Below are 13302 nucleotides of genomic sequence, written 5' to 3'. Positions count from 1 at the left end.
GAAAAATCCAGCTCTGGAAGTTTTGTGCTTTGTTATCAAAGCTGGAATTTAGTTAATCAGTGAAACTCCTGCATGAGACATCAGCATGAGGAAGTTCTGAGAAGAATTTATTTAAAACACGTAACAGAGCAGGTATTTCAGTGCTGACACACACGCTGCAGTATCAATGCTGACAACAGCTAGCCAGAAGTGGGAAGCTTGGTTTGTTATGTAGGTCATAGTTTAATTGGTTGTATGCATGTGTTGCTTCAGTTTACCACAACGAGCAAGCTCTGCATCTGCTTGTTACAAGACAACTTTCAAGGTATCATAGATACAGTGAGTGCTGGACAGCAACCCAGTAAATTTACTTAAGTATTGTTCTTTAGAAGAATTTCCATTTTCATTGTAAGCCACTTTATATCTCTGTATTTCTGAGGGAATTCTACTTTCCGCTTCATGGCATTTAATTGACTTCTTTTGTGAATATAGCCGGGATTTTACAGAGGGGTTAACATTACATGCTTTTAATATACAGCACATTGTTAAAAATTAAACGAGTGTTTCAAACATTTCAGGACTGTGACGTCTCACAAAGAGCAGCGTCCAGTCACTTTTCACATGCCTTTGATTAGTTAACACCTACATTTTCCACCATTCACACCAAATCTTTTCTGCTGTTCAGTTCTCTTCTCCCCATAAACACCTGCTTTTCAGAGATACATTTATTATTATTATTATTTTACATTTTGCAGCTGACTTCTTTTCTGTGGATGAGTGTTGTATCTTAAAACTGCGTGAAAATTATTATTTATTATCTTTCTTCCTGCTGAGGAAACAGGAAACAGACGTGTTAAACGTCCCCCAGAAATACTCAGTTGTTATGGTTTAGTTGTTTATAGTTATACTAACTGGTCTACAGTGTGGTTTTCCACACTATTTAGACACAATCTCAATGGTATTCAGTTTTAAAGTTTATGAAATACAATGTGAAAAATGTAATAATTTGAATTACATTTGCATAAGGCTCTAATATCAGATTAACCAAGGTTCCATCTTAATGTTCTAGGATCAACCTTTGTAGAATTCCAGCAGTAAGGGGCCCATCTCTTGTTTTGATCCTATATTTTGCTCTCAAAATATGAATAGTGTGCCTTTTTTTTAACCACTGCTATAATAATGCATCTTTGAAATGCAAATGTAACCCCACCACAAATGTAGCAGAAATTATCTTCACTATTTACACAATTTCAAAGCATTTTGGCTTCTGAGGGAAAATGTCATGTGAGTATTTTTTGGAAATGATAAGCTCTGACACTTTCACAAGCCATCATATATAATATATGATATAAAAATATCACATAAAAATATGTAAGAATTAGCACATTTTATCTCAAGAGGTCAATAATTTCTGGTGGTAATTTACAGATCAGGTGTAACAACAAATTTTAAGCACGTGGGGTTGATGTTTGAGTCATTAATAGTTAAACATGGCTTTTGTTGAGTGTGGACGTATCATGTATTATTAATATGATCAATGAATAATGTTCTTCATTTAACTTGGTCATTGATGTGTAAATCAAATATATGGAGCCCCTTAAATAAACACAACCAAAGTCAGAGGACAAAAGAGAATTTAACCAACCAGAATTTATACTGTGAAAATTAAATTACTTCACTGTGGTTTCCTTCCTAAAAATGTTCCATGAATCGATTTCCACACCAATTACAGACTGGAGCTGTGTGAGGAACTCAACACTAGATGGCGCTTGCATCCCTTCAAAGTGCTGGGAAATAAATCGGCAACACTTCTAGCAGATTTGCAGCTGTGGTTTTGTTTGTGTGTGAAAATGTTTCGTCACACAGTTTGTCCACAGCTCAACATGGAATTTAATCTAACATTTCTCATGATTTCCTTCATTTATTATACAAATATCTGCAAAACTCCCAAATGGAGTTATTTGTTATGTAACTTTCTGTATTTCCTTCCGATTTAACTCTTAAAACAAATTCAAATTATGAAAAAAAAAAAACTTTTTATGTAAATGTCAGATCTGTGGCCATCAGCTGTAGCTGTTGGCAGCACAAACAAAGCTGAGCAAACTGGGCATCTTTTCATGTTGCATGAATCCATCCCAAATGATGGTCTGAAGCAGCGCTTGCAGCCACTATTACATCACCTCCACTCTTCTGCACCACTGCACAGAGTGCTTTCCTATGAATAATACAGAGGGACTTGGGAGAGGGATGACATGGACATGGGGCTTGGTTACTAAATGACAGAAGAGTACGTTACCAGTAAAAAAAAAAAAAAAGAAAGATAGAGACAACAGAGAGATTGAGCTGGAGAGGTATTTTACAACAAAAAATCACTAACTTTGTTAATTGTGTGATCCTCGTAGCAAATAATCACATCAGACGCTGATAAACTGGTTTGTATTAAACTTTATTGAATTACTCAAGGAGTCAGTAATAATACCTTGCAGACTTTATGTGAGTTGTGACTTTATCTTAATTGCAAACCTGATAAAGGACAGAGTTGTTACAAAATGGGTACAATGACAAAAGCATGGCTGGTCCCAGACAGGAAGAAGACAACCTTATAGACTGCTTTTTTTCCCATGAGGGAGCAAGGGTGAGTATAGAAGGAAAATAACATATTGCACCCAGAGATCAGCAGACAGGTCTTCTATCATACGTGCACACAGAGACACACACAGGGACAGGCTTAAAGCTCAAACACAAATAATGAAACATCCTCAGTGTGAAAAGTGAAAACAATCTTATTTTTACATTTTGAAAACAGCTTTTATCCATATACTTTTGCAACAGCACCAGAAGGAATATTATAGGAAATACACTCAAAACTAGATCATTTTTCTAGTGCTGTAATACTTCTACGCTTTTTGTGTTCCTTTGTACTCCCTTTCTGCCAATCCGTCTTTCCTGCCAGCACAGACACACACTAAACTGAGCTCACTATATAATTAGACAAACAAAAAAGAGAGGGATGAAACATCTAGAGAAGAGACTCCCAATGATTACACATTCACTCCGCTTCCTTCCCCCTAGCTGCACACATAACCATCAATTAGAGGAGAGGAGGATAAGAAAGCAAGCAGCCAGAAGTCTATTTGCGTGTCTATCGCTCTCTTCCCCTTAAACTCCAAGCACTTGGGAGGGAGAAGAGAAAATAGAAGTGAAAAACAAGAAGTATATAAATAAAGAAATCAGAGTGCTTCACATCCGGCCGGCTGATTGGCTGAGACGCGAGTCAGGCAGATCTGGGCCACAGTTGCACTCATTGTTCAGTGAGCTTTTCTACACAGTCCAACCCAGCGACAGCAATGAATGTTGATTGTGACCTTTGGTCTTTGGGCACAGCGGAAACAGAGTGGCACTTATGCTCATGTGCGTGTGCAGTTTTCGTCTCTGCATTTGCATGTGGCGCCCACTTGCCCTTTTGTTCATTTTTCATTTTATTTTATTTTTTCCCATTTCTGACGTTGCCAGAGCGAGCCGCGGGGCACAGTCAACGGTCGATGGTTTTTATGCAATCTATACCAAACTCACCGACAGCGTTGAATGTTCACCGAGGCAGGCGGGATGGCAGTCATGACTGTGAGCCGAGCTGACAGAGGAGGCGGGGAGCCGAGGAAGGAGAGAACAGGCAGTCAGGCGAGCGAGGGACGGGGACGTTGTTCAAACCACAGAGGTCAGCTTGCGTAATGAGGGGACGTAATGACACAAGACAGTGGTGGAGTTTGTGCTTTGTCCGCCAGGCAGTGACATATCTGATCATGTTATGCATAGAAAGAATAACTAGGTATGTTTATGCTTTAACAAAAGCTGTGAAGATCTGTATTATTGCATAACTACCACCTCAATAATCACAGGAAGTTGAAGTCCTTCATCTTCTGATTAAAACCAGTCATAACAGCATCTGAAACACACATGAAAAAGAGGTTGCTAACACTTATACTCAAAGCAGTTTTGTATACAAAAGAACATAAAAAAAGAGTTGTTTTTTTTCTTCGATGGGGAAATAAAATTCAAATACTGGATAACACATTCCAGCTACTCTAAATAATCCACAACAAACTGCAACTCTGCTTATTTTTCCGATAGATGTTGCCTCCAGTGAAATGACGATCGAGCAATATGTCTATTGTTATGTATTTGATGCAAAAATCTCAGAGAAAAATGTGTCAAGATCTGATGAAAAACATGTGTTTGTCTAATTTGAATGAGCCAGTCTTCTACTCAGACAAACTTAAAATGATGGGAATGTAAAAATATCATTGCATCGTAGTCCTGACACACCCCCTTTCTTGTTCGACAGTGCTCAGTTCAACATTTCTGAGTCATCTTCATTTCTGCTACGACTCTTATGGACATCCAGTCCAGAGAACAATGGTGATGTCCTACTGCGCAGCCCAGCTTCTTTCAGACCCCCAATCGCTACATAGCCACAGAAGACTATGAGCTCCCATTGTCAGAAGCAGGCCAAAGCAGAGGAGGGGGGGGGGGTCAAAAACTACCGACAGTGTCATTGCACTGCTGCTAGCTGCACAGAGAGGCAGGGGCTGACGTTCAGAATGACAAATGCTGATCTACGGTCATCCATCGCCCCATTTCATCGGCTTGGGATGCTGATTGTCATTGTGCAAGCTAGACCTGCATCCATTACTCTGCCAGGGCAGGGAGGCCAGCATCAAGCTTGCATGATAACATGCAGGCTACAACGGAGGAGTAATGTGTCACATTACGGCAGATGTAATTTAGAAAGTCATAAAACAGACAAAATGGTTTTTGTCTTGTGAATATGCTGGATCTCTGAATTATTGTCTGCATTGCCTCGTGATGTGCTTACCTCTATGAATATGTAACAATGTGAAAATTATTTCACACATCCTCAGTAAAATAAATACATTGGCCTGTAAATAAAGGCCAGTAATGTAGCATATTATTCAAAGTACCTGGTATGCTGACATAAAAACCAACGGATTTGAGGAGGACGTTTTCCTGCAGGGTAAAGCAAAGCAGCTTCAAACCCTAAATTCATACACCGTATACACCGTATAAAACCTTCCCTTCTCCATCACAGTCACAAACACACACACTTACATCTCACCCCACAATGAGGCGTAAAATGAAAAATAGGCAGAGGGTCAAGGCAGAGGAGAAAAGGGGGCTTTGCTATGGCAACCCCAGTGTCAGCCAGCCATTTCTTCTTAATCCCCACAGTTCAATGTCGCGCCCTCTGAGGGGACCCCTTCTCTACAGCTGAATATTTCTTTTGTACTGACAGAGTCTGCGCTTCTACGTGTGTGTGGGAGGGAGTGCTCATGAAGGAGAGGGCTGGGGGAGGAAAGGGGCTGAAGAGTGTGTGTGTGTGGGGGGGGGGGGGGGGGGGCAGAACAGAGATCAAATCATAACTACACACACACACATATATACCTACTTATACTCATATACATTAAACACTATATTGATGGAGGGAGATAATCTTTTGAAATAGCAGATAATTACACCATATGGCAAACAGCCGGGCCTTTCCTCCCCATAACCCCATGCTTGTCGCCAACAAACCCTGGACTTCTTTATATTTTTCTTCTTCTTTTCTTTTTTTCTGGTCGGAAACTCTCGTGGTGTCTCGCTCTTGCCTGAGCAGGCCACTCTACACTACTGACAAAAGCGGTTTTAGAGAAGTGGGTGGGGAGAGGCGTCAGCTGCTAGACAAAATAAAAAGGCCTCTATTTGTTCCTGACAATAAACGTCCCCATCTTTGGAGCTCCTCCACAGCTGCAGCCGGATAGGCTTTCATTTCTAACTGCAGACTAATAGAGAGCGATGTCTCCTTCCTCTACTGTAAGCGGATTTATTGTGCAGGATGAAATTCAGGGGCTTTTAAAGTCGTTTTTCTTGGATGCTTACCACCAACAAGGAGGACACTTGAATGTGACACATTACGATTAAAAAAAGCCAAACGTTTCTGAATGATGTTGTGCAGGATACCTGATAGAATTGATCTTCACAAATTCACAGAAATGGCCACTGAAAACCTAAAAGAAGAACAGAAACAAGTACAAATCAGTTAGAGGCAAAAGGAACATACAGAAACAAGAAAACACACATCTTTTTTGGCAATATGTCTACAGATAACAGCATTTTCATGAGAAAGTTTCCTTGTCAACAGACTATTAATGTCCAGTGCATCCCCCGGAAATCCCAAAAACCCCCATGAGGCCAAGCGATGGAAGCTGGCAGAGGAAGTGCCAGTGGTGTGTCTCTGGGGTGGTCTGATGCGGCCATGGGTGAGGCTTTAATGTAGCTGCTTGTCCACTCCAGTGTATACTGTATGTTCACTCATAATGACTAACAGACCTGCAGTCTGACTCTAGGGCCTCATTGCCTACACATGCATATGCTCCATTTTAATAGCAATCATCAATCCTTTATTTGAAGCGTGCTGTGGTGTTCGCAAAAAAACTGAACATAGATTTTTTTGTAAGGAAGGAAAAATATGACTTTGAGCCTCTCCAGTGCCCCCGTTGGATTAATCATTGACCATTTTGGACTGATTATATAAAATAGGCATAAATCAGTTTAAAATGTGGACAATAATTACAGCTGGGCTGCTTTGTGGTGGCTCTTTTTTTTACCATATATACGTCTGGGTTTGCAAAACATCTGGCTGTGTTATTGTATGTGCCATAGGCAATTCAGGAAATATATTGCCAAGGAAACCTGGCCAAAGAATTCCAACTCAATTTGCACGATTTGCAGCTTTTGGTTAACTTATTTTCTGTCTCCGCTTTTCGTTTATACAGTATCTCTATTTAGTGCACTCTAAAGTTTAAAAATGGAAGCAAAATAAATTCTCCCTCTCAGAGCCTTTTCTCTACCTTGTTCAACTTTCAAAACACCAGCTAAAACAGATTTAACAAGCATTAGAAAAATGTTAAAAGTGATCCGTGCCATTCTAGTCTATTAGAGAGCAAAGGGCACATTGTAACACAAGGTGCAGAGTCTGTTCAACAAGTGCAAAGACATAAAGCAAAAAGGCACTGAGTTAGTGCCCTGAGACTGATTGGCAGGGTGGGGTCACTGGGTGACCCCTGACCTTTTCAACCTTAAGGAATGTTGCCACGCTGGTGCGTGTATTGTTCCAGCCTCCGTGAGGCCAGCCGAGCTGAGCGTCAAATGAATGTGAGCGATGAATGTTCCTGAGGCCCCCCCACCCCTCCAAAAAAGAATCTCTTCTTTCTCCCCCTAATCCTTTCTTTTCTGCTCTTCATCCCTAAAACTTCAGCAAACAAAAGGTATCAAACAGGTCTAAGAGCAGGCTGCTGTTCATGGCCTGAAGTGCACATGCACGCAGAAAAGACCCCGAACACTGATGCCAGATCCACTCTCCAAACCTTAAGAGATGCAACAAAACACTAAACAGCTGGAAAATTCCTATCTATCAATAATTTTTTTTTTTTACAAAAACATTAGGGTTTTTTTTTTTTTGTTTGTTTGTTTTTTTTTGTTTTTTTGTTATCGCTCCTCCTTCCAGTGCAGATCTTTAAGCCGTCTGAGAGTCTGGCTGTGGAGGAAGTCCCCAGCAGTACAAGGAATCTGACAGATGAGAGAGCCAGACAGACAATTACTGACCAGGTACGTCCTTTATACCCACCTAGGGCTGGTCAGAGGAAATGGGGGAATTTATGATGTCTTAAAAAGTGCCAGCAGAGAAGTGCCTGAGAACAGGTTGTCTCTGGAGCTCCAGCCATAAAAGACTCCTGCGGCTTCCGCTCCCTCCCCCTGACTACCACCCGAGATGATGACAGAAGACTGAGCAGCAGTGGGTTAGAGCGGGCAGAGATATACAGCACAGACACATACAGCAAAAACAAAAAAAAAAAACAAAAAAACAACAAAAAAAACTGTCATTCATAAACATGCAGCAATGTGGGAAAATACTGGTAACATCTAATGCTCAAACATGCTCGTTTTTTTTTTTCTCTTCTTATACAACTCTTGCTTTGTCTCCTTAATTTCCAACACACTTTTCAGTTTAAACCAAAACCTCAGTACAGGAAACGTCTCCATCTGTCTGCTCACTCTAAGCAGGTGTAAGGAAGAGAAAACTGATATTCATTTTATGCATCTGTACAGAACAGCATTTCCACACTACACACACACAAACTAACATCTGTACACTACGTGCACTGACCTACAAAATGATGGAGACACAATCTCAGAGTCGCTGCTTGGTAAGAAAAAAAAAAAAAAAGAGGAGAGAAGGTGGTTATTTGCTCTACAGCCTCACTAAGGAGGATTCCCATTGTAAACAGGAGTGGCTGCACAGCCCCGTTTCCTTTCATCCCTCTCCTTCAGGCACGCTGCCTTTGTCTCACCGAGGACAGAACAACCGGCCTCCCGGCTACACTACACTGGTCAAATACCTGGGAACTACCACTGGCCTAGCGGGAAAACATAACAACAGAAGGAGGAGGATAAGGACGAGTGACAGAAAGAGAGAAGGGGGGATATGGTGTGAGTGTAAAGCTATAAGGAATAAAAAATTGTCAAACTTTGAACAGCTGAACACAGGAAAGATGGTAACTTTGTTGATGTAGAAAAAGCTAGACATAATTCTTAAAACTATAAATTACCCACTTGTTTAAGTTTATATTCTTACCCCCCCCCCCCCCTTTTTTTTTAAAGGCAGTAATTCCACATGTGGAACTGAATGAGGTTAAAGACAGCATGCTTTCCCCTCCCTCCCTCCCTCCCTCCCTCTACTTTTCTTTCTATTCTGTACTTTCATGCCTGCTCAGCAGAATGAAGGGAGTTCCTGCATACAAGGAAATGTATAGGGGTGAAGTGAGTTTAAGTCCTCCCCAGACCTGGCCACAGCCGGCTGAATGTAAAGCTGTACGTTCCAGTCCGCACAGCCTGCCTCGGCAACCAGACCTCACTGTCACACTTCATAAAGCAAAGCTCAAACAGCAGGGTTGAGTTTAATGCTGGGAGGGGGGTTAAGATAAGGCAACATAAGGACAAATAAGGACGAAAATAAGAATGCTCTTTTTGAAAAATCTGTAGAGAAATGAAGGAAAAGCTTTGGACAAAAAAGCTTTTCAGCCCTCTCAATGTTAAGCTGTATGCAAAAAATATACACTGGGGTACAAACTACAGCAGAAAACTTGGGAAAGTGAAAATGCCTCTAAGGAATTGTTAAGGCCATAATCCTCAATCCTCTCTTCTAATTTGTAGTTTTTGCTTAGCTGTCGAGAGGAAAGCGAGGACCCACAAGTTTATTTTCAGTCCACAAAGAATGCCTGTCATTTCCTGGCGTTCCCCACTTCCATATGAAAGCCTCCTTTCCTTCAGGAACAATGGGAAAGATTCCAAAATTTCCACGGGGAGTTTCTTGCACGGTGATACAATCAAGCAAGCATGTTGTGACAGAATCAAGACAGGCTGTTTCTCTCAGCTGTGACAAGGTCGAGACCAGGTTGAATGTCGCTGTATTTTTACGGTTAAGGCGGCAACACAGAAGCTGTGATGAGTGAAATCTAGCGGCAGATCAGGCTCCTGTAAGTCGCTGGAGTTTCAGTGTTTTTCATTGTTATATCACTTCACTTTAATTCCCACGTCCAACTAAAAATAATGTGAAAGTTTGGTACAATCAGAAATCAGATGCCCTGTGTTTGACAAGTTTCCCCAAACGTTAACTAGTAACACACACTTATAAGCATGCAGTTAAACACACACACACACACACATACACACACACTCTCTGCAAGAGCTTCTTAATAAAGTGCATTTGGTCCAGAAGTGGAGTGAGTTCAAATGTCATGTGGTTCTGAACGGGCCAATAGGCTCTTGAAAGCCACCTGGCTTGACCCAAGCAGACCCGAGCCCTTGGCTAGACAAGAGGTTGGAGGTCAACCACTCATCTAGATAGGCAGTATGTCGCAATGCCCGAGGCAAGGGCCAGGGGTCTCCATTACCTAACCTTTCTATTTACCCTCCACTGCACAGGGAAGCACAAACACATTACGTTACAAACACAGGTTCCTGCTGATGTGCACTCTGCCAGGTTTCAACTTCCATTTACTTGGGACGCATGAACACAAACGCTTCTGCTATACAGCGCTGATAAGATGTGCTGCTTTGGATCCATGAACAAATAAAGTCTGAGGTGGAATTTAGATCATAGAAAGTGGAAGATGTAAAAAGTAGGAATGCCTCTCAGTGACAAACTACAACAACATTAGTTGTGTATTTTTAATTGTTCTGGTTGCAAAAGAAATGGAGTGCAACACAGGAACAGCAGCAACCTGTGGTTGAAAGCATCCCCACAGTAATAGCAGGTTGCTTCTTGACATAATTGCAGGGTGCAACTGATGAATCTCATCATATGTGATAATGACTTACACAGAAATGATTATCATAGCTGCGGGAGATCAGATAAACCAACATCCAAATGCTCCTCTGACCACATTACAGCAGGAAGACATTGACTTTGCTCTGTTCACTCAGACCTCCCTGATGACTCTGACAGCAACTGGAAACTGAATTAAACAGATATGTGCTTGGACATGTGCTGCTCTTTATTGTGATGAAGCAGGAGGTTGCTGCTTTTTTAAATCTTTTTTTCCTTCAAGAGGAACAAAGCTAAAGTGGATTATATGTAACTCAGTCCTGTGGAAGTGAAGCCATCACAGCAGCTCACATCAGCTTTTATCAGGAACGTTCATTTCCTACATTTCTTTATAAAGACAAATAACATTGCGCAATGAATTTGAATATAAGCAAATTGCTCTCAACAGGTCAAATTTGATGCAGCCTTTCAAAGCAAAACCAAAAATGCATGAATTTGCCTTTTTCATTAAAACATGCTGTGCGCACTCCATAGCCAGGAAACTGTAGTGCTGCTCTAAGCGTCTAGACCCGCTAGCTCCAGATGGCAGGAGAATTTATGGAGACTGCCTCATTAACCATAAGGCATATTAGTGCTTGGCACTGCACATAGAGAAACTGAGCAGGGCACTTTCTAAACTCCCCTTTAAAAAAAAGTCTAAGCTACATTAGACTACCAGGAGGCAAAAAAAAAAAAAAGCCCAGACCCACATTTATGACCCTAAAGTGAATGCGCCATGCTGATGGTGAACTAGGGCTGGCCAGTACATGGTGAGTGTGCATCCTCTCATAGTGCCCACCCTGAAAATGGCAGTCTGGCTGTTTTTTTTTTTTTTTTTTTTTTTTTTTTTTTTTTTGCCATGTGCCGCGGGCCCAGAATCCGGGAGGAAGTCTGATGCGCAAAAACTGTTTCCGAGAATTCAGGATGCGTAAAAAAAAAAAATGCTGTTCTGCTCTTGCACCCGTCCACTTCCTTGTTGCGCTTTGACCAAGAGATATACATGCATAACGTGCGTGGCATCCCACTTAACGTAGCATGTCTGACGTGCACTCGTTAGTTCCACAGGCTTTTATTTGTGATATGGATATTTTTCGGCAGCGTTACGCACCCATCCACCCAGACTGATCACATCGTGAGTCGGGGCTTGGCGAGGGACGGGTGGCGGCTCTGAATGATCGCTGCCTGTTTTCTACTCTTCAGGTGTGTTTTGGAAGGGGGTAGGAGGGTTGCTGTAATGTCGATATAAAGACAGATGGTCTGCACAAAGCCGGTGCGTATTGTTCAGCTAAAAAAAAAATTTATCAGTGTTTACCGAGTTTCAGGCACGGTGGGAACAAGAAGGCTGTCTAGTGAATGAAATTAAGCAAAGCTGTTTTGTTTTTTAGCCTCTAATCAGAATTCCTTTGAGCTTCGCGAGCTGTTTAAACATATAGTTGAAACTTTTCCAAAAAGGCGAGAACAGCATCTGCACATGGAAATGTCTTGACAAGCATTTAAAAAGTTTAAGTGCGCGTAAAGAGGCCAAGTATTTCCCAGAGCAATCATTTTTTCCTCTAGTCATACCCTTAAAAAATGACTGGCATGTAGAACAAATTCTCGTGCGCTCATGTTAGAGCCGCGTAGGTTACAGAGCTGAGTGCCAACCACACCACACACAGTTTCAAATTCATACTTTCCCCCCCTCAAAACAAAAGAGAATGCATCAAAGGTGCATAATCTTCTATACAGACTGATTAAACAAATACACTGCTTCCCTTTTACATTACGCCAGATGCCAATACTTACAAGCTCCCCCTTCACCTCCGGCAGGATTTGTGGTCATGTTGAGGTGAACTGATGCGATTTCTTCGCGTCTGTTATGGTCACTATTTTTACTCTCATCATCTCCATCCGAGTCCAACTCCACACCGACTGCGCGTCTGCTTCTCCGTTCCGCAAATTACGTGGGTTGGAGGGGCAGAAGGGAGGGGGGGGCATCCGGTTTACGGGGATCACTGGAACGGCGGGGATTGGCTCCAAGGGGATAGCTTGAGAGGAATGCGCGTCTGTCATTGGATGCCGGGGCAGTTGGGTGGGAAGGGAATTGGAGGGGAGGGGGGTGTATTATTCCGGAGAACCCGGGTGGGGAGGAGAAGAGGAGGATATTCTCAGGGCAAAGCGGCATATGCAGACAATGCCCCGTGTCTCAGACATTTCTCTTGGTTTATGGCAATAATCTCTTGAGAAGAACTAACGGTGGAGTTAAAATCTGTGGTAGCTCTCAAGAGCTTAGCACACTTTATAGAACTGATCTGGGATCACTTTAATGACCCCAAAATGGCAATTTCCTATGGGTGAAATTATGTACAGTAGAAAAAAATAAATCCCCTCTATTATGACAGCCTGTCTGTAGTTTTCCTTTTATGTTTGTCCTATTTTACAATGAATTTGACAAGGGAAAAAAAATGCTGGGCCAATCAGATTAAAGCGAATACCTATAAATAAATCAAACAACTGCTATTCTCAAACCTCAATACAGCATATCAGTGTGAATATGACTTTTTGTGTCTATGTGTGTGTGTGTGTGTGTGTTTCTGATGTATGTAGGCTACCAGAAAGCTGGAACTGCAGAATTTTCCACACAGGAGCAGGGGAGGAAATGGTGCATGGATAATTCTCTCCTCGGATCCTCTGGTGCTCACTCCGAGAGTATTCGGCTGAATCAATACTGCTCAAAGCTTTCTCATGTTCCCACTCTCACATCAGTGATGCTGCTGGGAGGCACCAGAACCAGAAGTGATCCATTTTATGTTTTTTTTTTGTTTTGTTTTTTTTTTAGAAGTGATGCTTTGAAATTTCACTGCTTCTTTCTTTGAAGGGATAATTACAATATTAAATTATAGCTGACCTATGGGCCTTCC

At 41.7% G+C, this 13302-nt stretch overlaps 1 long non-coding RNA gene across 1 annotated transcript; it reads right to left on the bottom strand.

Moving 5' to 3' along the window:
• Positions 1-2409: 2409 nt before the first annotated feature.
• On the bottom strand, positions 2410-12306 carry LOC121644507. The gene is made up of 3 exons (XR_006011284.1): positions 12188-12306; positions 5998-6044; positions 2410-3922 (listed from the first exon to the last, which is right to left on the bottom strand). It is a non-coding gene; the product is annotated as an uncharacterized LOC121644507 (long non-coding RNA).
• Between the last annotated feature and the right edge of the window lie 996 nt (positions 12307-13302).

Source organism: Melanotaenia boesemani, chromosome 8, assembly GCF_017639745.1.
Source record: "Melanotaenia boesemani isolate fMelBoe1 chromosome 8, fMelBoe1.pri, whole genome shotgun sequence".
NCBI lineage: Eukaryota > Metazoa > Chordata > Actinopteri > Atheriniformes > Melanotaeniidae > Melanotaenia > Melanotaenia boesemani.
The sequence above is the reverse complement of the archived record's forward strand: the minus strand, read 5'-3'. Positions and strand labels throughout refer to the sequence as shown.